The sequence below is a fragment of the Tachypleus tridentatus genome, chromosome 13 (genome assembly GCF_004210375.1).
Source record: "Tachypleus tridentatus isolate NWPU-2018 chromosome 13, ASM421037v1, whole genome shotgun sequence".
In the NCBI taxonomy this organism is placed as follows: domain Eukaryota; kingdom Metazoa; phylum Arthropoda; class Merostomata; order Xiphosura; family Limulidae; genus Tachypleus; species Tachypleus tridentatus.
In genome coordinates this window covers 91,138,050-91,165,728 of record NC_134837.1, presented here as the reverse complement: position 1 = coordinate 91,165,728, position 27,679 = coordinate 91,138,050, and the positions used below count along the sequence as shown (strand labels likewise).

The 27,679-nt window shown below is 33.3% G+C and overlaps 1 pseudogene across 1 annotated transcript; it reads right to left on the bottom strand.

Moving 5' to 3' along the window:
• Positions 1 to 634: 634 nt before the first annotated feature.
• LOC143236218 (serine/threonine-protein kinase BRSK2-like) lies at positions 635 to 26,467 on the bottom strand (annotated as a pseudogene). The gene is made up of 18 exons (XR_013019512.1): positions 26,444 to 26,467; positions 25,815 to 25,850; positions 21,549 to 21,634; positions 20,392 to 20,532; positions 20,035 to 20,185; positions 19,796 to 19,864; positions 18,517 to 18,662; positions 17,442 to 17,476; positions 17,022 to 17,073; positions 14,823 to 14,935; positions 13,156 to 13,372; positions 12,704 to 13,062; positions 9,271 to 9,330; positions 5,215 to 5,435; positions 5,041 to 5,083; positions 3,052 to 3,175; positions 2,361 to 2,592; positions 635 to 1,723 (listed from the first exon to the last, which is right to left on the bottom strand). The product of XR_013019512.1 is annotated as a serine/threonine-protein kinase BRSK2-like (transcript).
• Positions 26,468 to 27,679: the final 1,212 nt, after the last annotated feature.

Below are 27,679 nucleotides of genomic sequence, written 5' to 3'. Positions count from 1 at the left end.
TCGAGTAGCTTTGTGTGAAATTCAGACAAACAAAACTAATTTATAAATTAATTAAATTTTATCTCCTAAAAGGACTATCTCTTAATTAAGTGCTTAAAATTTTCAATGATATAATGAAATTTCAAAATACAATATTTAACATAACACAATGATATACATTTACCACGCACGCAATACACGTTTATGTACAAAGGTTTGTTAACCGGAAGATGACTTAAGAAGGTCGAAACTTTGTTCTGTATTTTATCTTAATTAAAGTTTAAATTCCCATACCAGCATTTTGAGAATACATTTTTACTTCAAGAGAGTTTCTCGTTGTCATAAATTAGTTCTCAAATTTACTTCAACAACAACGTAAACAGTTACGAGTACCTGAAGAGTCATGTAAATGAAGATATATCAAGTCCTACGTAGGAAGTAAGTTGATTTTTAATATCTATTCCGTTTTGCTAGTTACATAAGCTAATTCTGAAGAACGATGCAATTTAACAGTATCTGTTTGTATAAATAACAATTCACGTATTTTAAAAATTTATATCTTTAGTCACCGCTATGGTAAAGATCATTCGAGAAAGTCCTTGAATTTTAGAATCGTATATGTTTACAACAATAAAAACGAAGGACAACAACTCTACTAGAGATGTCATTAAGATACAATTTTATGACATGTAAATTCTGAACTCGTTTTGAACTTTTATTACAAACTTACAATCCTGATATTTTATTAAGAAATAAATCATTGTCATACGATAACTTATAAGTACTATGCGAACAAGTTAAGCTTACAAAGAATAATAATATGACATAGATATCTAAGTGATAAGTGAGGATATTTGTTTAACAGAACAACTGCGTTAAATGATTTTTACAAGAAACTAATTAGTATCAGTGTTCAATTTGCAGAAAAAATGCGGATCCCTGTTTGTAATTGGGGTGGGGAATTTAAGATAAAAATTTAAAAGCTGTTGAGGATATTATTTGGGATTTGTTTCGAATAAAATAATGTAATTGACTAAGTCTGTGAAATATCAATTCACGAAATAGTTGAAGCAATCTTAGAACTAATTATGGTGTTTTCACCCTTATATTAAACAAATTCCGAAATAGGTTCTAGATCTTAGATTGGAAGAGATCTGTTAGAAATTAAGCACTTATACTGTGTTGAGGGAATATCTGAACTTCTGGGTTTTGAATGTGTTCAACCCAACATCAAAACACTAAAACCATCGTAACTTTTAAAAGTGCGGGTGTTAAACAACAAAGTGACACAAGAAGTGTGATTATATGACCGAATTTAGGCATAGATAATGAAGCATTAGCAGCCATCATTGACTTTACCCGTCTTTCAAAAATTAATGACGAATATCAAATCGACATCCGTGGATCTCTGGTTTTCATGTTTTGTTGGTTACCACGGATTTTGACATCAAAATGTCGGATGTAATGTGTTGAACTGATCTGCAAAGTGAAAGAACCATTGATCTCTTTGATTCCACAACAGGCTGGTCCTTAACAGTATTTTCACTGAGAACCACTGCTTTTCTAGACTCTCCGAGTATCTGGTTCTTAACAATGCCAGGGAATGCATTATCACAGTAAAAGAAAGAATCGCTTACAAGATCTGCCGTTGGACTTCTACTAATGTGGGAGGAGTTATTTCTGTAACGTTTCAAAAGTTGCTCTTGGATTTGGTCGCAAACTCGCTTGAAAAGTTGAACTGAACCTGAAAATGATTAAGTACAATTCGATTCAAATGTTCCATAATTTGTTCTTTGTTTATGTCACTAAAATTGACGACTAGACTTTTTAGCACAAAAGATAGCTGCTAATAAATGATAACCAGAAATGTTAATACGTATTATATTGATAGTTAGAGTTACACCTATTTATCTGTATATCAACCTAAAAAAAAAAACGTAACACTTAAATTGTCGTCGAATGACTTTAATATCTCATTGTATATCAGAAAACGACAAACTTCTATCATTATTGGTGTTATAAGAACATCACTCACCACTTATTCATGAGAAACTAAAATATCAGCATGTCTTTACAACATTGCATACTAAAACGAGTAATCTTCCGAGTTTATAGGTTTTAGGTTTTGAAATAATGTTATAGATAACTTAGTAACAAATATTTTATAAGGAAAGCTGAAAATTTGGAAACTAAACATGTTTATCAACCAAATTACTGTTTACAATGGCGTTGATGATTTTTCTTGTTTTGAATTTGAATTGTTGGGTGCTTTTTATAATTAATTTTTTAAATTCTTATTTGAAAATTTCTAAAAAAATGGTTCTTTACTTTTTAACTTTCTAGAAATTATAAGTTATTTTAACACCAAACAAATGCCTTACCTGAAACTAGTATAAAACAGATACAATAAACAGATAGAGTCTGAGAATTTTCTTTTCCATTCACGCTGTCTTTGGTCAATAATTGTAGATTGGTGTTTGGAAGAACTGATGCGTCTGCTTTAAAACAAATGTCTCGCTGAAGATAATTTCGTTCGTTTGCTTCTGTTTCGCTCTTGTGATAATTCACTTGAAAAGTTGTGTGTGACAACACTGTATGGGTAAGATCTGCTATCTGCAAAGTGCATCAAGTGCATGGAAGTTGTGCGTTTAATCATTCCGAAGTATATATTTTAGACCAAGCCTCTCAAGCAAGAAACATAAATTCTTTTGTTAATTTGTTTTTACAAACAATTGCCAATGAGTGACTGACATTATTGAGTGAACCTTTCTCTGAAGAAAAACTGAGTTAGAATACAAAAAAAAAAAAAAGACAAAAGACAAAAGAAATCAAAAGATGGAAAAATTAAATATATGACACAATAAATAATGGTAATGTTGATATTTCAAGCCCAAACCCTCTTTCAAAAAAGTTTAATCTCAAAAACACAGTTTTTACCTTTTAGGAACCTGCAGGCTGCAATAGTTATGATTCAGTTAATAAACTGAAATTTACCGGAAAAAAGAACCGGAAAAAGAGAATGTTATTACAAGATATAAATTGAGATCCAAAATGGGATGCAATTAAACTTACTGATAAGAAGGAGAGGACAAGTTTTGCTTTGACTGTGCCAAGAGAGACCTCTTTAACCAGAAAAACACGGCTTTCATCACGTTCACCACCAGTCAGATTTGTAAACCAGGACTTCTTGGTTAATCTTATGAAATGTAAGTACAGTATAAAAGTAAATAAGTTAAAAAGCACTTATAGTTAAGTAAACTAAAACTATACAATAACGTTACATCATTTGCTGAATACAACTATTAACAAGGGAGCACTCTGGTCATATTCATTTCGGCGAGAATCTGCATTCTTTATGATGATAGAAATTTTGATGTGGTTTCAGATTACTTATAAAAGTTCTTCATTTTACCCGCGTTAACAGGTTAAATCATAAAATGTTAAATCAAATAAGAAAAGTAAGTAAATTTACTTTTTTAGAGCAGTTAACACAAAAGCGTTGCCCCAAAAACGCACTTTAGAGGCTATGGATGCATTATGAGAGTAGCGATCAAATCACACTAACAATAGTTAATCGTAGATGTTGTTCATTATCTGTCTTCTAGTCTATCAGTTCAAAATTACAAACTAATTCATAATTAATATATTAATTTATGTTATATTTTTTTTGTTGGCCAAACAAGTCAAAGCAATGAAGAAGGGCCAATTTCATAATATTTAGTCTCTATTTCTTTGTCTCAGGGTGATGGCTTATATCGCTGAATTCGGGGTTCGATCCAAAACTTTTGGACTGAGAAAAAAATTCAAAGTATGTTTGTAGAAATTAAACAAATGGGATGAGAGCAACAGTGTTGAAAGGATCGAACGTACTCGAGCACAACGGTTCAGACCTTGAGACAACTAAACAACAAACAAAAAACGTAAGGACCACACTAACATTGGTCTCTTCTTACAAGAAGATCTCACGATCTTCCTGCATCTGAGGCCCAAAGATTATTGCTACGGGATTGGATAAGAAACTAAAAACTGTAATGGGTATGGTCCATACAAAGAAATGGAGAGGTGATTCGTTTCGCAGTGTTACCCTTTGATATGTAAGCAAAAGGTGTGTGAATGATTACACGAAACATTACTTTCAGTTTTGTGATTGCAACTGGCAAGGCTATAGCCAAGGCTGTACCAGACATGTGTCTAAGCATCCACACACTTCACGCTTATCTCAATCCACATACCCCTCCAGACAGTATATAAACCTATGTTAAAATTTGAAGACAAAAGACGAAAGTCTTTCGAAAAGTTCTTCTTTCTATCTTTGTTAGTTTTTTAAATTAATTATCCAAGGTTTTGACCATAAGCGTCACGTTGAACTAGGCAAATGCTGCCCATTTCCCCTTTGTTTGTTCTTCTGGAATGGGAGAGGGACATGGAATTTTCTAGTCCAGATTTATAGTAAAAACAGCAATACTTTCTTACCTATAATTTAGCTCGGACGAACGAAAAATTGGGTTCACACAGAAGAAAATTATTGTAGAAATTTCTTGAGCTTGTAAAATCCACTAGAACTCAATTATAATTACATTGTTAAGCCTGATGATCATATAAACATCATTATATTTGTATATATTGCTAATATGTAATATAAGTTAACTTCTCATATCATCCGTTTCTACACTTTATTAACTTTCAGTTTGCTTTCTTTACTTTCCCGTTTAAAAACAAATTTTTAACACAAAAGTGAATGTTTTAAACAAATTTTAATATTTCAGTGACAGTGGTTTGCTAATTTTTATATTGTTTGTTTCTAAAATAGACTGTTTGTTCGGAATTAAGAACTAAGCTACACTATGGGCTATCTGTGCTCTGCCCACCACAGGTTTCGAAACCCGGGTTCTAGCGGCATGAGTCCGCAGACATGCCGCTGTGCCACTGGAGGGCGTGTTGCTAAGAACACCTTGGCAGCATTTTGAGTAATTCAATGAGTTAATAAGTAGTTAACCTGATATTGGACCGTTTTTCTTTCGTAAAGGATGCACAGCTAGTTTGTAGCAAACATAAACTTACTCTGGCAAGGAATCTGATCCTGTATCGTCGGAAGGTGATGGCGCTAGAAGAAAGATAAATAAATTTCGTTATAATAGATATTTGAAAGAATAATGTTCTCTCACATAAAATCACACACACGATTTAATTTAGTATTTACACTTTTCAAACTAGAGATTTTATAAGTTAGCTTACTTTGAAGTTTTCTTCTATGGAAACGCGGACTTCCGAGAAAACTATTCCTGGTTGTATTTAGGCGTGACTTCCAAGTAGCTTGATTGATATCTGGAGAATTTGGGTGCATTCCTGAAAGAGTTTCACATGTGGTACCCATGACAACAGGCCTGGGAGATTTCAACGAAGAGGTTTCAGCTTTATTTGTGTAAGACTTGGCAGTACTATAGCTTCGTTTGGGTCTGTTGTAATAGTTTACAAAAATGGGTTGTTTGCTTTGGAATTCTGTAATTTTTCCTTTGCTTTTACATATCCGTAGCAAATAACATAAAAATAAGTTTTGTTTTGACAAAAAATAAAACTAAGAACCTTAACGCCCCAAGAAGGTTCATCTCTCAGACATAAGTTCATTGTGACAAGTTAACACAATTTCTTGTCTTTGTGACAACTGTAACGAATTTATCGTTGTATATTTATTTTAGTGTGTGCATATGCTTCTGTATAGTTTCATTTTTTATTGTGGCGCATATTGTTGACTATGTATTGAGAAGTCCCTTCTGTTCTGAAAAGTGGTAGATAATTCTTGAGTAATGATCAACAATGTACTATGTGTGTATATAATTTTAGCGATTGACAGTATTGTTGATAGCAAACTTTGGTGAAGGTTCTAGAGTCTCGAGTGATACCTATAAAAAGTGGTAAGTCGAGAGAGGAGTGATTGTTATTGGACAGCTATAGTCAGAGTGCTATAGGCCTAGGAAGCTATAATTGTGATTAGCGTCTATTAATAGAAAAATTACATAATTTGAACAGCAACCTTTATAGATTTCGAACATTACAAATCGTTTAACTTCAGTAAATTACTTCGCACATTAGAATTTTTACGAGAACATTAAATATCTTCATCGGTACCCGGTGTGAGGCCAATCAAGAAATGGCAGCTTGTTAGCTAGCTTAAGCTGGTGTGACAATATCAACTCAGAATTAATTTGTTCGTCGTGGACCTAAATCGTCAATATAATATTTAGTTTTATACCGGATATGAGACCCAATACAGTTTGTAAGTTTGAAAAAGTCTTGTATATAAACCATCATTTGTAATAGCTATTAGTAACAACCATTATTATAAATCGTATTGATTTTCTGTTTGTTTATTAAAATAAATTTGTGTTTGAAAAGGAAATTGTGTGTAATAATTTTGTTGGCATATAACACGAATTTAATACATATTAACATTTAATTATCTGCTAAGCTTAAATTAAAATTCCGGTTATTTGTAGTAGTAATATGTTAACATAGTAATAAAATAAATCGAATACTCGTCCGAAATAAATTAATATACCAAACACAATGTAACTCAATGACATAGCTTTGTGGCAATGTAACGTAATGATATATATCTTTATGACAATATAATCACATTTCTCTGTGTCAATGTAACACAATCACTCACCTTTGTGACAATGGAGCGCATTTGGTACTTTTACAAGAACGAAACTTTATCCGACAATTTTGTGAAAAAAAGCTCAACATCATATATTATTATTATCATTGTAATTGTTTTACCTTTGAGCCAGAATGACATACGAGGTCTGTTCAAAAAATACGCGGACTGTTTGAATTGCGCGGCTCCAGTTGATTCCAGGGGAATCCACTTGGTGTCGCTAGGTTCGCACAGATCAGCTGATTACGACGCCATTTCCCGATTGCAGATATCTTCATTTGTGTATTAGCTACGCGGTTTTAAGTGAAGTGCGATTTTTTCGTTTGGCGGATTTCAGAATGAATGACCTGAAGAAGCAACGACTTGCTGTGAAATTTTGTGTTAAACTTGGAAAATCTGCGACTGAAACTTTTGCTATGCTTAACACGGCTTACGGTGATGTTGCTATGAAGCTTACGGCATGTTTCAAGTGGCATGAAGGTTTTAAGGATGGTCGACAGTCCATTGAAGATGATGAGCGTCCTGGACGTCCTTCCACGTCAACTGACGACCTACACGTCGACAAAATCAACACCCTGGTGCGGGCAAATCGACGTCTGACTGTCAGGGAGCTTGCTGAAGAGTGTGGGATATCAGTTGGATCTTGTTACGAGATTTTGACCGAAAAATTGAAGATGCGCCGCGTTGCTGCGAAATTCAGCCCTCAGAAATCGTGAGTTTCTGGCCGAACACTCGATCACTGTTCTTCCCCACCCCCCCCCCTACTCACCTGACCTTGCTCCTTGCGATTTTTTCTTGTTCCCCAAACTCACAAGACCCTTGAAAGGAAGAAGATTTGAGACGATTCCCGAGATTAAGACAAATGCGACGAAGGAGCTGGAGGACATTACAAAAGAAGCGTACCAGGGCTGTTTCAACAAGTGGAAACACCGTTGGGATAAGTGTGTACGTTGGGGAGGAGAGTACTTTGAAGGGGTCCCAGATCTGTAACTTCTAAATAAAGTACATTTTGTTTTATGACGTCAGTCCGCGTATTTTTTGAACAGACCTCGTAAACAGGTTTAATATTTGTAGCATATCAACACGAAAACAATCTTTCTGACAAGATAACCTGTTATATTTGTGAGAATCAAAATTATATTTCATATTCTGTTAGGATGAAACTAAAAATTATTTACTGTATCAAAACTTTGAATAATCCAGATTTTTTTCTTCAAATGATATCTAGATAACATAAAAACAATGACATATGTTATCACTAACGAAATATTGTTCTTATCAAAAGTCAACTGAGGACATATTATTTGGTTTCGTTAGACCAACATGACATCTACATGTTGTGAACTAACCGAGAGACTGCCAAAAACGATCACATTAAGCTATTTAAATCTTTACTGACATTTGACGAAACCTTTATTATGAAAAGATATATATTTTCATGTTTCTTTAAGATTTTTAAAACAATATATTATGTTTATACAATTAGGGAGTCAAACCTAAATAAATTGAAAATTGATTTTTAAATCCAAGAAAATAATTAAGATATCTTTAAATATTCTCTGTGGAAAATAACTTTCGCCCCCCGCTAGTACAGCGGTAAGTCAACGGATTTTATATCTTTTGTTGTAATTTTTTAGCAAGGTATCTTGCAGTGTTTTCTTTCCATATGCTAATTACTTAACTAGTGTTTCATTTACTGTATCACTATAATGGTAGGTTGGTGACAAAGATACCTGTTAGGTGCTTTGTTAAGATGAAGTGTATTCTTTTCTACAAGTTTTCTTTTTTATCACAAGTGTTCCATTGTTTGCTTTGTTTTATTAATGTTTTTGTAATTTGATTTATATACTTACCGCTAACTATTACTTTTATATTTTCTAACACATTTTATACCTTTTGTTGTAATTTTTTAACAAGGTGGTATCTTGGAATGTTTTCTTTCCATATGCTAATTATTTAACTAGTGTTTATTTCATGTATTTTTGTTTATATTTCCTCTCTGAGGTGGGATGAATAAAGAGAAAAAAAACACCCAAAAAACGGATTTACATAAACCAGGGGTTCGATTCCCCTCAGTAGGCTCAGCAGATAGTCCGATGTGGCTTTGCTATAAGAAAACTCACACATAAATAACTTTCAAAGAAAGTTCCTGTTTCTGAAATATGTTAATTAAGAATATAGTTGTTTGTTTATAAGTGTAAAGTTACGTAATGGGCAATCTGTAATGTATTCATAGACAGGTATTGAAATCCGTTTTATCTCGGGATAGGCTCTCATATTCACTGCTAAGCCATCAGGATGAGGATTAAAGGACGAAAGTTTATACGATTAAAACCTTATACTATCAGAACCTCTTTAATTTTCTATGGCAGAATAAAAAAGCTTGCTGCGGACATTAATAAGGTCTAAACGCGTTTAAATAACGTTTTTTATTTGTGCAGAATGGACACGCAAAAAAATCTGTTTCCCCTTTATTCAATAATAAGACTAAAATTCTGACAATGGTGATATGGTATTCTGCAAAAGATTGAACTTACGTCACAAACAAAAATAAAGCAGTTAGTTGAAAACAAAAAGCTGTTCATTAAATTAATTCACATCAAGTATTTCAAGTGGGTTGAGAAAATTCTTACCTGTAAGGAATTCGTCGAGAGGACAGTGGGGAGTCATGACTCATGTGGTCAAGCGAATACCTGAAAAAATCCAACATTATTATAAATGTCTTTAGTTTTAAATATTGAGTGAATTTGTATTTAAAGAGTGAATCTTGTCGAAATCCTATGATAATTTATAAAAGCCATATATTAAACACGTCTCAATTACATATATGGCACTATGAGAAAACTAACTTACAACTTTGGTAGCATAATTAGAGAAAATGTGAACCAAAATTTCATAAAATTAATTAAGGTATTCATAAGAAGATTTATAAAATAAAATTATATGTTACAAAGGTCTTGTACTCGTGTTGCACTCATTGGAGTACAATGCTTACCAAGCTGATAGAGTTTTGTAAAGTGTTTTTAAACAAATATATGGAAATCTCTCGTTTCACTAGATTACATTATACTAAAGATGTAAAAGTAGGCATACGTAGTCCTTGTTATGTCCAGTTTATTGAAAAACTTTAAGGTTAAACAAACTGTAACGTAACTTTGTTTACACAAACATCGCTACGTAGTTTAATTTACTCGTTGATGTATAGCTAAAGTTACACAAACATTGTTAAGTAGCTTTGTTTGCGTAAATATAGTTAAATAGCTTAGTCTACGCAAACATATATTACTTTATGTATGCAAACATTATTAAGAAACTAAAAAATTACAAAATCACTGTTACTTAAATCAGATTGCTATGCAGTTTAGTTTACAAAAACACTGCTAAATTATTTTACTTTGAATAAATATTATTAAATATATCAGTTTACAAAAAAATGCTGTTAAATTATTTTGTAAAAACAAACATTATTAACTTGCTTAGTTTAAACGGCACTTTTCTGTTCTATACCTGCAATTTTTATAACTTTTAAAATACAGAACTATGTAGATTTTATATATAGATATTAGTTTGTTATAACCAAAAACAAGCCGAAACAAAAATAAAAAACTCTGCATTAATTGAAAGGATCTCTAGGTACAAGTTATTCTGTGAGATATAAAATGTACCCTAAGTTTTGGAGGTGACTGCGGAAATAGGACCCACATTGTGGTGGAGATACACCATCTATCAGTCTTAACCTCATTCGCCAGTCTCACATAAATAAAATAAAGGAGTAGCAATAGATATAGAAATAGAAATTATAAGAGCGAAATGTGAGTGCTCAAGTCAACAAAGCCTCACCTCTATTTCACCAGTTGTGGGGAGGTTACTGCTCTCCAAATCAAAGGGGAAGAAGAGAAAATAAAAATAAGATACTATCACTTGGAGGTAAGTAAGTTAAATAAATTTATCTCTTGAAGTTAGCATTCCAGCCCCATTATGGTAAAATGACATTAATTGGTAGTCCAGTAAACGAATTATACTAGTATGAAGGGTCCCATCCAGTTATCTAAATTAACTAGTATAACTCCCAACCACCACCAACCATTAAGTCTTATTTAAGTGTTATTTCTCAATTGCTTATGTCTAAAATAAATGGAAAAGACCTATTTTTCTCTTAAAACTTTGCTTTTGTGACCTGGGTAATGAAATCTTCAAATTTATCCATTTTCCAGATCATTCCAGGTAGATTCAGTGCTAAGTGGCTAATAGAGAATTTTCTCGAACTAACAAGAATTTTCCAGAATGTCGCAAGTCAGAGGACATTTTTCAAGTTTCTTCATTCGTCAAGATGGACTCTGCTTTTGCCACAACGTATCCGGTCTGTGTGAGGCAATTGGAATTGCTAGCAACCCAAACGAGTGGCGCCTCTTTATTGACAGCTCATCCAGACGCCTCAAAGTTGTGCTACTCCATATCGAGAATAAGTATTCATCTCTTTCCCTGACTTATTCGGTGCGTATCAGAAAGGAATATAACAGCGTCAGGACGTTGCTAGAAGCCTTGAAGTATGATGAGTATGGCTGTTAGGTTATCGGAGACTTTAGAATGGTGGTATTCGTGATGGGTTTCTAAGAAGGCTTTACCAAGTTTTTCTGTTATCTTTGCCTTTGGGACAGCAGGAACACCGCAGCGCACTACAACAGGAAACACTGGCCACAACAAACTGAGTTCTCTGTGGGGAAGCACAATGTCAAGTGTGAGCTACCAGTGGATTTCCAGAAGGTGTTGTTCCCACCATTGCACATAAAATTGGGTCTTATAAAACAATTTGTCACAGCTCTTGATAAGGAGTCTGCAGCCTTCAAGTATCTTCGAGGCTTCTTCCCTAAGCTCCTAAGCTGTCTGAGGCAAAGGTCGAAGCTGGTGTCTTCGTTGGACCACAGATAAAGAAGATCCTGAAGCGCATAGAATTCCCCAAGAAATTCAGTAGGAAGAAGAAAAAAAAGCTTGGAGCAGCTTTGTCGCAGTGGTTCGGGGCCTCTTGGGCAATCACAAGGCCGAAAATTATGTGGAACTGGTTGAGGCTTTGGTGAAGAACTACGGCAAAATGGGCTGCAGGATGTCTCTGAAAGTTCATATCCTTGACGCTCATCTTGATAAATACAAGGAGAACATGGGAGCATACTCAGAGGAGCAAGGCGAGAGCTTCTACCAAGATTTACTGGACTTCGAACGTCGCTACCAAGTGACATACAACGAAAACATGATAGAAGACTATATTTGGGGGCTGATACGTGAAAGTGGTTTAAATTACAGTTGCAAATCTCGAAAAACTCCTCACTTCTAAAAATTTTTGTTCATTTTTGTATAACTTTAGTATAAATATATGTAAATCTTGATTCACATGTTCTTTTATTCAGACCTTATGTAAATGAAAATGTGCAAATATGCCCATTTTTACATATAAAATATGTTAATTTCTAAATTTTACTATACAGGTCACAAAAGCAAAGTTTAAAAGGAATAATGACCATTTTCTGTACTTTTACAACATAAGCAATGAAGAAATAAGACACTATCTAGGAACAAAATTTGTGTTACATAATACAATAAATTTAAAAAAAGTGTGGATTCCCTTATGAAAAAGCCACATTGGGCTATCTGCTGTGTCCATCAACGGGAATCAAACCCTGATATTAGTATTGTAAGTTCGAAGATTTACCGCTGTTTCACCACTTAAGAATTTGACATTTGCTGGGGTGTAATGAAACAGTAAGCATCATTTAAACAACCTTATTAAGTAACTGAGCTTATGGAAAACGCTATTAAGTTACTTTACATACAAAATCATTGTTAAGCTACCTTATACACAAGAAGATTAAGCAACGTATTTCAGTTTAAAATGAAGCAACTATTTCATACTAGTTTACTTACTTGTGTGGGACTTGAAGAAAATAACGTGTATAATAACTGTGTTGGAATATATCTTAAGTGACTAAAACGATTATGGCTGAATATTGCGGGATTATAATGTGTTTCAGCTTCAGTCAGTAGCTTTATAATTATTTTTATGACATTTCTTACCTAGGTCTTAACTTCCCGTTCATCTTACAAGAATCTACTCTTTTTTCCGGGGGATCAACTAAAATAAACATTAGAAATAAGAAATCATTGTTCATGTTATATAAAAGCAAATATAATGTGTTTTGCCATCTATTTTTAATATATAAGCTGTCCTTATTTAACGAGACTGACTTCTGATTAGTCATCACATAAATTAATACAATATATATAGATAATCTTGATTGGTATACATTGTATAGTTCATTGCTATGGCATATATACCGAAGTATCTTTGAACAGCATTTAATATTTATTTGTTGCATATTTGATAAGGTTGAACTATGAGATAAGGAATAACGTAAAGAAGTGTGTGGAACATCCTACAGAAAGAATTACGGACACTGATGATTGCAATAAGAAACATGTTCAATTTCTTCAGTGTTCTCTTCAGCATTTAAAGACATTACACAAACACTCCTTATTCTAAACCAGTAGGGAAGATTTAGTGCTTTAGTCAGGATATTCCAAGCGCTGAACTCACCGGATTCGGACACATTCCAAGCGCTGAACTCACCGGATTCGGACATATTCCTGCGCTGAACTTTCCTTATTTCGTGATCGTCTTCGCAGGAAGGCTCCTTTTCCTTCCGATGCAGCAAAAGAAGATATATTACCTTCTCCGTGTTGTGGCTGAAATACAAACCTGCAATACTTTACTGCAAGCTAGTGACACTTTCAACACACACCATATGTACTATGAAAACAAATTAGCAACATTGTCATACAAACCAGCAACACAAATCAGCTATACTATAAACAGGAACTAGCAATACTGTAATATGAGCCAGAAATATTGTAAACACAAACCATGTACATTGTAAAACAAATTAGCAAAACACTGTAACACAAATAAGAAGTATTGTAAACACAACCAGCATTGTTCTAAACACAAACGAGATACACTGTAACATAAATAAGAAGTATTGTAAACACAACCAGCATTGTTCTAAACACAAACGAGATACACTGTAAATACAAAACATCAATGTTGTGAACAAAACCAGCATTGTTGTAAAAACAAACCAACACTACTGCAACATAAACAGTAAATGTTGTAAACAAAAAGCAGTAATACTGCAACATAAACAATAAGTATTGTAAACGCAAATCAGCAATAGTGTAGACATAAACCTGATACACTGTAAACACAAACCAGCAATACTGCAATATAACCCTAAATTGTAACACAACTTTAAATGTTGTAAACACAATCTGATACACTGTAAACACAAACAGCAATACTCAAGCATAAATCAGTAATACTGTAATTACAAAAAAGCAGTTCTGTAAACACAAACCAGTAATAAAGAATACACAAAGCAGTTAAACTCTCAACATAAACCAGTAACACTGCAACATAAACTATCAATAATATAAACTTAAACGAGTAACATTGTAAATTAAAACCAGCAGTACTGCAACATAAGCCATTAGTACTGTAAACACAAACCAAACAAACTTTAAAGAAACACTGACACGACTTTCACTCAGATTTGTATTGAAAAATATTAGTTTTACTCATTAATCGATTTTATAATTATTGAACTTCTGTACAATCAATATTAGTTTAAAAAGAAGTGTTTTATTTGTTACATTAAATCTCCTAACGACGGTGTTGTTCTCACATATTATAGAACACCTCAGTCTAAAGACTTTCTGATTGTTAATACTCAGAAGGTAAGAAAGAAGCCGAAAACAAAACAGTATGACTAGAAGAAAGAACAATAAACCTAAAAACAACTGACATTCATGTAGCTGTGAAGTTTTTCTCCAGATTTTATCACATTGTGTTAGTAGAATAGGTGTTAGAGTCAGAATCATGGTATTTGTACTTAAATATGCAAAAAGCCATCAAAATAATAATGAACAAGTGAATCTGGATGAAGAAGCTTCACAATAATATGAAGATGATAGTTGCACGAATTCTCTATTGACATAATGTTTTGAGACAATCAGAGTACATAACCTGATTTATGTCATAAAAAACAGTTTTTTAGATTTTCGTATCAAAGTGAGAATTTGAGAGGTGCAAAATAAACTTAGTAAAGTTTGACCGTTCTTCATGATAAACTGTAGGTACCTTGCATTTAGGAGACCTTCCAGTAGTTTCGGTTTGTTTTTAAAACATCCCAAAGACATCATATTTCTCAGGACATCTGTATCCATATCTTCTTCTGTTGGTATAATGTACGTCTGGAGATGTTAAAAACATATGTATTATGTATTCACAATCCAGCTTCGCAAAGATTATATACATACTAACATAGAATTTCACTAAAAATGACGGGAAGCCATTGTTGAATGATTAACGAAATTTATAAATGTAACTAAAACGAATTTCATAGTACCTCTATAATACCATTACTCTTTAATTATTTTATCAATCTCGAAGTTATTATTTCCTTGAATCATCACATTTTTAGCACGAAATACAGAGAAAAAAAAATAAAATGGTATCTTGAATGAAAGTACGTGTGCACTCTTAAAGAAACTTAAATATTACTTTTGAACCTTTTCTCTGTAGTATAGGTAAGGTTTTGGTATGTTTTGAATTTCGCGCAAAGCTACACAAGAGCTATCTGCGCTAGCCGTCCATAATTTAGCAGTGTAAGACTAGAGTGAAATCAGCTAGTCATCACCACCCACTGCCAATCCTTGGGCTACTCTTTTACCAACGAATAGTAGGATTGACCGTCACATTATAACGCCCCCCACGGCATTCGAACCCGCGATCCTCAGATTAAGAGTCAAACTCCTTAACCCATCTGGCCATGCCGGGCCTATAGGTAAGGAAGTAGAAAACACCGTGCGGACACTCCAACATAAATTTTTAACTTTTTCGACTGTACAAATGATAAAAGATATTTGACAATAATAAACGTTTATTTTTATTGTTGCTTTAAGTCCAAGTAGTAATATATGTGACAAAACACCAAAATAATATCTATTCACTACTTAAAACTTTTTAAACACTGACTGTGTAACGTTAGTAATAGTAGGCCTATTTGTAGTCTAATTTAATTCATAAACGTGAAGTAAGAATTAACTGAAACATTACACATCGTAACTTTTATTTTACTATTGGCTGCAACTCAATGTCATAAAATTCCTGAATTAAATTATTTTGCTGTCGTATCACCAAAGTTATCAGATATCAAAGAATAAAAATAGACCTTTCTAATAAATCAACATAAATTGAGCATTCAACATGAACACCATAGTTAGCCTAAGAACAATCAGGTGATGGTTGTTTGTTAAGCAGAGATTATATTGTTGAGTATTACCAAAAAAGGAACGTGAAGAGAAAGAAGCTTTTCACAGTTATTGATACATGACAACAAAACTTTTAATTTCATTTAATAAGTTTCTGTTTGTTTATTTCTTTCAGGATTTTCAAGCAATTATACAGTAAAACTATCGGCGCACAATCCTTCCTAATTTTTGAGTTAATAAATCATAGCGAAACTATTTACCACTATAACTTGCTGCCAACTCTTTAAATACTTTTGTCTGACCAGGTGGTGAGATTTGACTGTCATTCTTATAATCCACTCACCGCTTCAAAAATGCAGAGAAAATGTTTTATGACAAGAGCCCACGGATCATGAAATTTCGGATTTACAATCCGAGTCTATTAGTTTCTAGGCGACACTCAGTCCTTCAGTTCTTTTAACCAGAAGTTTTAGACAATGGAATACAATGTTTAAAGTCCCAACTATAAAAAGATTTTAAATTTAACTGTACCTGGGAATGTCTTTAATTTAAAAATGTAATTGTTTGAAACTGGTGAGTAATAGTGTATCATGCAAATATATGAGACATTACATACCATACATGTACATGACAAAAGAGGTTTGTTTGTTTCATTGTGTGCGATTCTTAATCATTCACATTGTATACAAACTAACTATTTTAGATTTCTCCTCTTATCAGATGCTAAAAATCCTCAAACTATCTCGTCATACCAATTAATAAGTCTAATCTTGAAGCTATTAAGCCAAACGTGGATTATTGATCAACATGAATTTAAAGGATAACGTTTTGCGGTTCATTGCTGCAAGAACGTGTCACACACTTTGGGGTCGTACGTGCACTGAAAGGAGAGGATAAAATTCCACTTTTCTATTCGAATGGCTCAAGAGTTGGCAATAGGTGTTTTTGACTCGCTGCCTTCCTTCTACACTAAAGTGAGTAAGGTTACGAGGAGATGACACTTTGTGAAGCTTTTTAGAAAATCTTAAACTAACAAAACATATTGTAGTTAATACTACATACTTACCGAAATGGTATCTGTGATGGGATATTCAGGCTTAGATAGTGTCCTACTTCCCCTAAACAATAAAAGTATGAATACTTTAGTATATTAAATATGTATCATTATGAATTTACTTTGACTGGAGTTGCCGAAGAGTGACAGTATATCGATATCCATCTTTTTCTTTAGTGATGATATAAATAAAAAGATACTCGTCTAATAATTCTTACCCATGTTGTATAAAACGAGTATAGAATTTTTCTTGTAACAATGAGACATCTTTATGAGTAGATCATACATAAATTTAATATTTAGAGAGGTCTTAGATGCCTAATAAACATACAATACTCACGTGATGTTTCTTCAAAAGACCTGTTTAAACAATCAAGGTATAATGTAATAACCAAAATTAGATTCTATAGCTCCAAAGAACAATGAACTTACCCATTTATCCAGGGGTGTTTCATTACTTCAGAAAGCTATCAGAGAAAAAGACAGACAAATTAACACTTGTAAAATTAAGTAAAACGTTTGTCATTTTATTCTATATTCTCCAGCAACTAAATTATCTCTACATCTACTTGAAAGGAATCATAACGTTTTACTAAGCCGTTATCTTTTACACGCTATATGTTTCATGACTGAGCACTTCAATTATTGGTCCGATATGGCCAGATGGTTAAGGCACTTGACTTGTAATCTAAGGGTCGCGGGGTCGAATTCACGTCACACCAAACTTTCTCCCCACTTCAGCCGTGGAGGCATTATGATGTTACGGTAAATCCCATTATTCGTTGGTAAAAGAGTAGCCCAAGAGTTGGCATTGGGTGGTGATGACTAGAGGGAAGGCAGCTAGTCATCACCATCCACCGCCAACTCTTGGGCTACTCTTTTACTAATTTAGCGACGGCTAGCGCAGATAGCCCTCATGTAGCTTTGCACCAAACTTCAATTATTATAACGAAAAACGCTGTGATATTATTCCATTATTAATACAATTGTACAATTAACAGCTATTAAAACACGATTTAGAACAATTGTGCGAGAAAAAGAAATCTAATTAGTTTTCCAAAAAGCAGTTCAAAGAAATTTGAAAATATACTACCTCAGCTAAGTTTCTGAACATAAAAAATATGTTAGGTTTCCTTGGTCAAAGAGCGAAGTTCTTCTCTGTTCACATTTTTTTTTTAATTTCGCGCAAAGCTACTCGAGGGCGATCTGCGCTAGCCGTCCCTAATTTAGCGGTGTAAGACTACAGGGAAGGCAGCTAGTCATCACCACCCACCGCCAACTCTTGGGCTACTCTTTTACCAATGAATAGTGGGATTGACCGTTACATTATAACGCTCCCACGGCTGAAAGGGCGAGCACGTTTGGTGCGATCAGGATTCGAACCCGCGACCTTCGGATTACGAGTCGAACGCCTTGGCCATGCCGGGCCCCTGTTCATCACTCAAACAGTTTGTAATCAGCCCTTTATTGCTTTTCCTTCTCATCTAAAGATAAATTCCACACTTACCGTCATCCGCTTTTCCGGATCGACTTCAATCATTCCTTTTAGTAATTCCTGACATTCGTGGGGGACAAATTCAGGGATATGAAACACCCTCGCTTAACTTTCTCTAGCAAAATCCGTAAATTCTTATCGTCGAAAGGTAATGATCCCTAAACAATAAGACAACTTGATTAATGACCTGTTCTTTTTTTAAGTTTGGTACAAATTTAACGAATCCTTTCTAGATTCAGCTTCCAATGACTACCATGAAGGCGGAAGAAATGTGGAAAAATCTAATCTCAAGGAGTCAGATAACTATTAAGATTTTCTAGTGAGAATATAAAGATTTGTAATCGTAAACATTAAAAACACCTAACTGGCAATTCTGTCGTGACATATTTATTTACGTCGACTAGCTTTTGAAACAAATAAAATGCGTGGGAGGTTAGTATGAAATCCAAGCGGCTTCAGACACAATTAGAAGTTTGCTTTCTATTTTTTTAAAATAATTTTAAAATTATTATACATTCTACGAACAGTATAATTTATAGTAATATGACTGAGATATGTGCCTGAATATTTACAGGTGATGACATTAATAGCACGTGCTTTAAACAATATATCCAACTGTTTACAGTTGGAAATAATAACCTCATGTGCTTTTAAATAACACATCTAACTGTTTGCCACCTGGTTGTTCAATGGTACGTTTACAGCTCTAAAAATCTGTTTAAACTACTCGCGGTGAAGAAAAAATTAGATAGCTTAAAAAAAACAAACTTTAGCTGTTTAGAGGTGGCGACATTAATAACACGCGCGTTTAAAGAAGATAATACGTCTGTTTACAGGTGAAAAAATTAATATTTCGTCATGTTAAACAACGTGTATGTCTTGCTAGTTACATAAGGCCGGTATAATATGTTTTGAACAACGCATCGGTCCGAATCGGGAAACCAACAGAAATAAATTAATCACCATGGAATAGAAATTTATATGTGTTTTTCTATATTTTTTGTAAGTTAATGGTTGTATAATATTTATCAAATTCGTTTTTATTAATTGTACTTGTATAACAAGTCAAGGCTAGTGTTTTATTGTTCTAAAGTGCTGAGTGATATTTGTATCTTGTTTTTCTTTGAAATTTACGAAGATTTTCAGTTAATTAGGCTTTTAATACATATAAAGTGAAGACTTACATAAATGTAACAAAGTTATCTGTAAATAGTTATTTGGGTGAAGCCAAAAAGCAGACTAGTGAGAATAATGCTTAAGATTTATATATAGAAATTAAGAATAGGCCTACCACTATCATCGCAAACGTGATTACTCCACAGCTCCACACGTCAGCTCGTCTACCGTCGTATTTTTCCCCCTGAAGAAGGACAAGAACTGGTTGATTTGATATTTTTCAGTACATTTTGCGATAATAATCATATTAACACTATCCATATATCTTCCAGTATTTCTACGAGTATATAAAAACACTATACAAATAATTTCTCTATCTATGCCATCAGAACTAGATTATCTGTCATTACTTACACGTATAACTTCTGGACTGGCGTAATGCGGGGACCCACAAGATGTCTCTAACATGGTACCTTCAACTTGAAGACATGCCATCCCAAAGTCTGCGATTCGGATGTTATTCTGGTCATCCAGAAGAAGATTCTCTGGCTTTAGGTCACGGTGACTGTTAAAATATGGACAAACAAAACAATATTTATGTTTGTTTAAAAATGCTGAATACCAAAACTTACTTTATTCCACCAATGGCTTGCCCATTTCATAATCGCTCCGAGGACAAAGTAACGAAACGTAACGAAGAAACTAAGACGAAACGCTCCTTTTAGCGAAATGAAAAGCAAGAGAACACCAATAATAACGTATGCTTCTTACCATATGCAATGTTTATGGCAAAAATCTAAAGCGGAAATAATTTGCCACAGGAATTTTCGTGCTTCTTTGGCCGGAAGACGTCTCTTTTTGAGTAGATAGTCAAACAGCTCACCTCCTGACACGTGCTCAAGCACGAGGTACCTGAAACAACACCACGAACTGTTTAAAATGACTTTTCATTTTAATTTAGTCAAATAAGTATTTTTTTCCGACTACCGCTCGAGGGAGCAGCTGATCGTCCATGGAATTCAAGACTCGCTTTGTGATTGGTCAGTTCTGAAAAGTATTTATAATTTCATTATATAAACATACAATACGTTTGATCTTTGATCTATATAGCTGGTTTTTAGCAAACTCACGAAGATTGTAAAAGTTTAATTTTTCAATAAACGTAAAAATTGTGTTTATGTGGAAGCTCGGCAAAACTACAGATATCAAGATATCTATAACAGAAACCAACCAGTAAAATAATACTTTTTTGTTTACAGTTAGAATTTTTCAGTATTATATGTTTAATTTAAGTTTATTCAACTAACATTTTCCTTTTAATATTTGTAAGCTATAGCTGGAATAAAAAATTTAAATTAAATCATTGCGTTTATTTCGCTGGTATTTTTTGTTATTTATCGAGGAGTTTGTGTTTTACACCAGTGTTATGCTGAATGCTTTTTAGGCCTTTGTGTATCGCAGGTGTATTTAAAGTTTATGTGAATTGTGGGCATGTTTCAGATCTGTGTAGATTAGTGTTTTACATCAGGGTGGATAGTAGTTGTTTCTTATATCTCTGTGGATTAGGGGTATGTTTTTACCTCTTATAAATAAGGATGAAAGGAAACTTAGGCCATCAAATGATAACATAAAATATAAATATTACTGTTAACCCCAAAAGTTCTTGCTCCTTGATGCTTTGGTTAGAACGTCATAGTTAAAATCCCTTTTTGATATGAGTGTTAGAAGTTCATGAGAACATGATTCAGATTATGTTTAACGAACTGAGCAACAAAACTTTGAAATAGTCTAAAATCACAGCATTTCATTTCCATCTTAAAAGTGTGAGTTTCTGTTTAGTGTTTGTCTCCAAATAGTTAACGCTTGTACATCTTTACTACAATTAGGAAAATAAAATACGACTAGAGCAATTTATACAGAATACTTACAGGTATTTCTTGTTCTCATAGACGTCATACAGTTTTAAAACATGAGGATGCTCAATCATTTTCATGATAGCAATTTCACGCTCTACCTGATAAAGAAAGTTAAAAATACAGCAATTACATGTCGCACACAGTGCTCTAGGCACTACTGAGTTTGTTGAGTAAATACAATTTTAAGTTTTGTATAGCATCTAGACCACTCTTGAATGACAGCATAAAACAAAAGTTACCTTTACTTTAAGATTAATATTTTCCTTAACCTTACAATTTTTAAAGGTGATTTCCTGGACAGAGAAAAAAAAATACTTGAGAATGTAAGGTGGCAGACTCTTCTAATTAACATAAAAGTGTCAATGGAAATAGAAAATATGAAAATCTAGACTGTATGATAACATAAAAGTTAGCATATTTCAAATGAAAATTATTTATATTTTGTTTACATCCATCACCTGTTTAAAACAATATATATACAAAACACAATTTGCAGTCAACCCCTGATTAATCCAACCTATGGAATAGAAAGAATTTTGTAAAATTTTAAAAGGACGAAAAGGAGGTTTATCAGCTCATCATGGATGTTCCCTCCAGCTCCCAACTATAACTACCCCTTACGACTTATGTATTCATCCAATCTATTCTTGAACTCATTTAAATTTTCTGCCTCTACCCAGTTTCAAAAGTAACAGTGTCTAAACTGCAGACAACTCCCACACTACGAAATTTTGAATTTATGATTCCTTGATCTATTATTTTCACTGTTAAAGACGAAAAGGTTTGATGGATCTACATCATAAATACCCTTAATAATCTTAAACACCTCAATTAATTATTCTATGAACCTTCTCTCAGAGAAAACAAGTTTAGATATTTTAGTATTTCCTCATAGGACAATCTCATCATCTCAGGTATCATCCTGGTGGCTCTTCTCTGAACCTTCTCCAACAACTTAATGCCCTTCTTGACAAGGGAGACCAAAACAGTACACAGTACTCTTAATGAAGCCTTAATTGTGATACATACAGTGAAACAATAATATCAACTGTCTTGTATTCAATATTTCTATAGATGTCACCCAAAATCCTATTAACTCCAGTACACTTAAACGACTTAAGTGATTTTTTCAATCATAACAACAAGAACATTTTCTTCGACCATAGTATTTAATGTATTTTCTTTGATATTGTAATAATGATTTGAATTGCGAAAAACCTACATGTGTCACCTTGCATTATAGATAGTTAAATATCATCTGCCAATGCATCAAAATTACCTAAATCTTCTTGTAAGTCTGCAGCAGTTTTGATACAGTTAACCACCCCAAAAATCTTAGTGTCATCTGTAACTTTCAATATTCTGCCAGTAATTTCAGAGTCAATATTATTAATATAAATCACAAATAGCAGAGGACCCAGCACAGAGCTGTGAGGCACACCACTTGTAACTGTGATTCATCCAGACCTAACTCTATTTATTACTACTCTCTGCTTTCTACTCTCCAGACAGTTTCCAACTAGTTTAATAATATATTCCCCACACACAGATTTGGGTTTTGTAACAAATCTCTTGTGACTCACCTTATCAATCGCTTTCTGAAAATCAAGATATATAAAGTCCACAGTATTAACTTCTTCAGCACATGCAGTAACATCCTTAAAGAATGTTAGAAGATTTGTTAAACAAGATTTCACCTTAGTGAAACCACGCTGGCTATCTGACACAATATTAAATTGCTTCAAGAGATTCTGCAATGCATCTTCAATCATATTTCCTAAAACCTTTCCAACTACTGACGTAAGAATAACTGGCCTATAAATGTCTGGATAATTTTTTATTACCTCCATTATATATTGGACTAACACTAGCCAACTTCCAACGATTAATACTCTTCCACTACTCAATGATCTATAAAAATAATAGCTAGTGGTTCACAAATAAAATCTTTAATTTATTTTAGACATCTAAAATGAAAGTTCTCTGGTCCATGGGATTGATCAGTTTTAGGTTTCCTAACTTTTCTCTTATAATATCAGAAGTAAAAATAATATTATATCAATATTTTTCTCACATATTAAGTGCTTTGTTGAGGCATAATATTTGTATTTTCCTTCATGAAACTAAAGGGAACACATAATTTAATAAATTTATCATCTCATAGTCTTCTGGGATCAGCTTCCCACTATCATTTTTAAGAAACCTAACATTTTACTTACCCATCATATACATAAAAATTCTTATTGTTGGATTTAACTCTTTCAGCCAACACTCTTTGATATGCTGTTTTTATCCTTTTATCTTCCTTTCTAACCAGCTCTCTTGATATTGTACAGTCCCTCAAGTTCTTCTTATTTTCAGTAAGCTTAAATTTCTTGAATTTATTGTGTTTATTACTAATATAATTTTGTAAACCTTCAATAAACCATATTGATTTATTCTGCTCCATTGCCCCTTTTTTCCATATGGAACATGTTTGTTCTGAATGCATATTAATTTTTCCCTAAATGCTTCCTACACTTCTTCAAGATCCCCTCATAACTCAGTAGTTCAACCTACAGAAGGCAGATAATGTCTCATTCCATCAAAATTGATTTTCCTGAAATTCGGAACACTATTCTTCTTCATTTTTACATGTAGTAAAATCCCAAGTTTGCTTGTACTTAAGTGACCCTAAACTACAACTCTGCCTGTCGTATTCATATCAGATACTAATATTAAACATAATATAACTTCCTCTCTTGTAGGTTCCATCACCAGTTGGGATACAAAAGTACCTTGGACAATTTCCAAATCCTATCCCTCTCACTGTCAAACTCGAAATTTTCCTGATGAATACCAATGGAAATAAAATATCCCACAATAACATTTTTTCAGGTAACATTCTGTTCTCATCATACAATTACTCACTAAAAATATATCTCAGAACGACTGGTATGGGTATTAACACTTTTATTGATAAGAAGAGAATAACGTTTCAACCTTCCTAGGTCATCTTCAGGTTAAGAAAGAGGCATAACCTGAAGATGACCTAGAAAGTTGAAACGTTCACTACTATCAATAAAAGTGTTGATACTCTACCAGACGTTCTGAGTTATATTATTTCAAGTGGGTTTCTCGTCATCAAGAATTACTCTATAATTTCCACATTCTGACCTGGTGGTTTATAACAACACCCAGTTACAATACTTTTCCTTTTATATCCACTAACCCAAACTAACTTAACTTTAGTGCTATTTTCTTTGATATGCTCTAGTTCAACAGGATGCAATTCGCTACTGACATAAAAAGATATTCCTCCCTCTTTTACGAATACTCTATATCTAGCAAATAATCTGTAGTGTGGTGTTTCAAAAAAAATCTTTAATCAAAATTGTTTAAATCCAATCAAGTCTCAGTAAAATTCATAACACTAAAATCCTCAGTTTCCACAACTCCTTCGAACTCATCGAATTTATTGCTAATGCTTCTAGTATTACTTTCGTAGCAATTTATCATAAATTTTAAATTTCATGTGTTATGCCTCTTGTACATGTTTTATTTTTAATTATACTTCCTGTTTTACTAATATTATAGTCCTCATCTCTGTGTACAGTTGAGTTAGTAGCACATGCTAGCTCCTGCCTTGTTTTAATTTAAATCATTCATTTCAAAAGGATTATCTTTCCCATTAAAGTTTCTCACAAATCCAACCAATCTATCTGCTCATCCCAACATATTTATCTAAGCCTGACATTCAATCTTAGTGACCTACTTAGTATCTCATCCCCACAATTTATTTTGGTAATATCCTGAGCAAATCAAGCTATGAACTCCTTTCTTAATCAGTGTTTTATACTTATCAATAAGCTCCTCAGACCCGTCTTTCCTTGAACCATTAGACCCAACATGAACCAAAAATCTGCATTGTTACTAGCACCCTTAACTATCTCTCTGAATAGCATAATTATATTATTTGTTTCCTATTTATTCCACATACTACTATAATCTACATGTCTAACTAGATTTACTTCCAACTATAACTTCTCTATATTTCACATTGTCAGGCCTTGTGATCCCATCTGTTTCCTTTATGTGCTCCCCTTTATTACTAGCAAGCGTTTGGAACCGGTTGGTTAACAGGATTTCAGGAAAGATAAGAAAGGAAATAGATCTAAAAGCTTGTAACATAATGCATTTAAGAGCAAGGATAGGCTTGAATTTAGGTTAAGCAAGAAATTTACATTTTTCCCTCTCCACTTCTGCAAGTTTACCCCAAAACCATTATACTTTTCTTACCTGCACACCCTGAAAATATCGTGTATGTCCTGGCCACTAGCATCCAAAGGAACTCTTTAACCCAACATTTTATAAATAAAACACTCTTCTGGCATCTATCACACTTTATGAACTGAGGACCTTTAGTAGCCAGACTATTCTCAACCATAGTTGATAATTACAGTACTGTGTAAAAGTGTTACGAGAAAGTCAAAAATTATATTTCAGAGTAATTTCAAAGAACGATAGAAGGTAAATGACACGTGAAACATTAAAACGTTATTAATCTTCATACTTAGTACAACAATGCTAGTTTAAGTAATTAAGCTCAACAAACAATTAAAAATGTGTGCGTCACCCTCTTGCTTTAATAACTGCAGACATGATTCCAGGAATTGTTGCAACATATACATTCAAAGTGTCCATTGGGATTTTACTTCAAATATTTCAAATAGACTCGCATAAAGTTTCACTGAAATTAGCTTTTGATTTCTCAAATTTTTAATCTCTTAAATCCCAGATTTGGTCAATTGGATTGTGATGGGGGGTTGTATGAAGACCATTTTAGTGAACTTATTTTTGCGTATGTTATATGACATTTGGAATCATTAGTAGAATCGTTTACGAATAATACGCAAACCAATCAGTACCTGATGGTACTTGCGCTGGTCCATTATTGTATTTTACAAATATCTCTGTCGTCTCAGCAGAAAACGACCCCCATGCACCATGTTAAGTGCTATGCATATTTATCTTTCTTCCTCCAGATGTACAACCTACGCTTTGAACCAAATATTTCAAATTTGGATTTATCCGTGCATAATATAATTCTCCAATAATAAATAGTCCAGTTTGTGTACATTTTAGCAAGTTTCAGTCTCTTAGCAATATATAGAGATCGAAGTATAAATTTTTTAATCACTACAAGACTAAATATTCAATTCTCGTTGAGTCTTTTTTTATACTATAGATCTGAACACTTTTCTGTTGTTTGGTACATGGTCGTTTCTCTCATGCTTGAGATCAGTGACAGTCTTCTTTCTGTCCCAAAAGCTGCATAAACAAAGATACGTAACATTAGTATCATTGAGTTGAAATGTTCTACCTCTTCTTTTCATAATTTCAAATTTACCTGTCTCGGTCTCACAGTCTAGGGTGTACTTGACAGTGTTTGGGTAGTATTTCAAGTCTGCAATAATTTGTCAGAAAGTCCAACCAGCGTCAAGAAAAACTCTTATGCAAACTTTCTGTTCTTCCGACATTTCTCAACGTTGTATTGGCCGTGACAAAAACTTAATATATAGTGTTATACATTGTTTTTATCAAGGTTTGTTTGTGGAGCGTTAATAACTATACGTTATCTTTTTTTCTGTATAGTTAAGATACTGCATGCATACAATTACAGTTATTTCACTGACCAGTACGTTTATTCAAATAGAACCCTTATGACGTGACCTTGATACAAGTATTCTAAATAATTATAGATATTTTCACCCTGGCTCATTCAGTTGTTAACAGAAATCAGTGAAGCATTACCATAATGTTGAAATTTACAATCTATAATAGCACGGAAGAATTAACCCCATAAAATGTAAAGAAGGACAAAATATTCCGTTTCCCTAACACTTTGCACAGTACTGTATATGACAAAAGTAAATTTTGAGGGTGTCTTAAAAGCCATGTTTGATTTTGCATATTTATACATATCATCACAAAAATTACCCTCATGAATGGCGTTGTTATATGTTAAAAACATATAAAACGATAGTTTAATCATGTTTATATCTTTCTAGTTGGGAATATGTAGACATCCATGAATTTTTCTGATTCGACAGTCGCCATCTCCAATGTTTTTATTTTTCTCAATTTTCCCAAGGGTGAGAAAT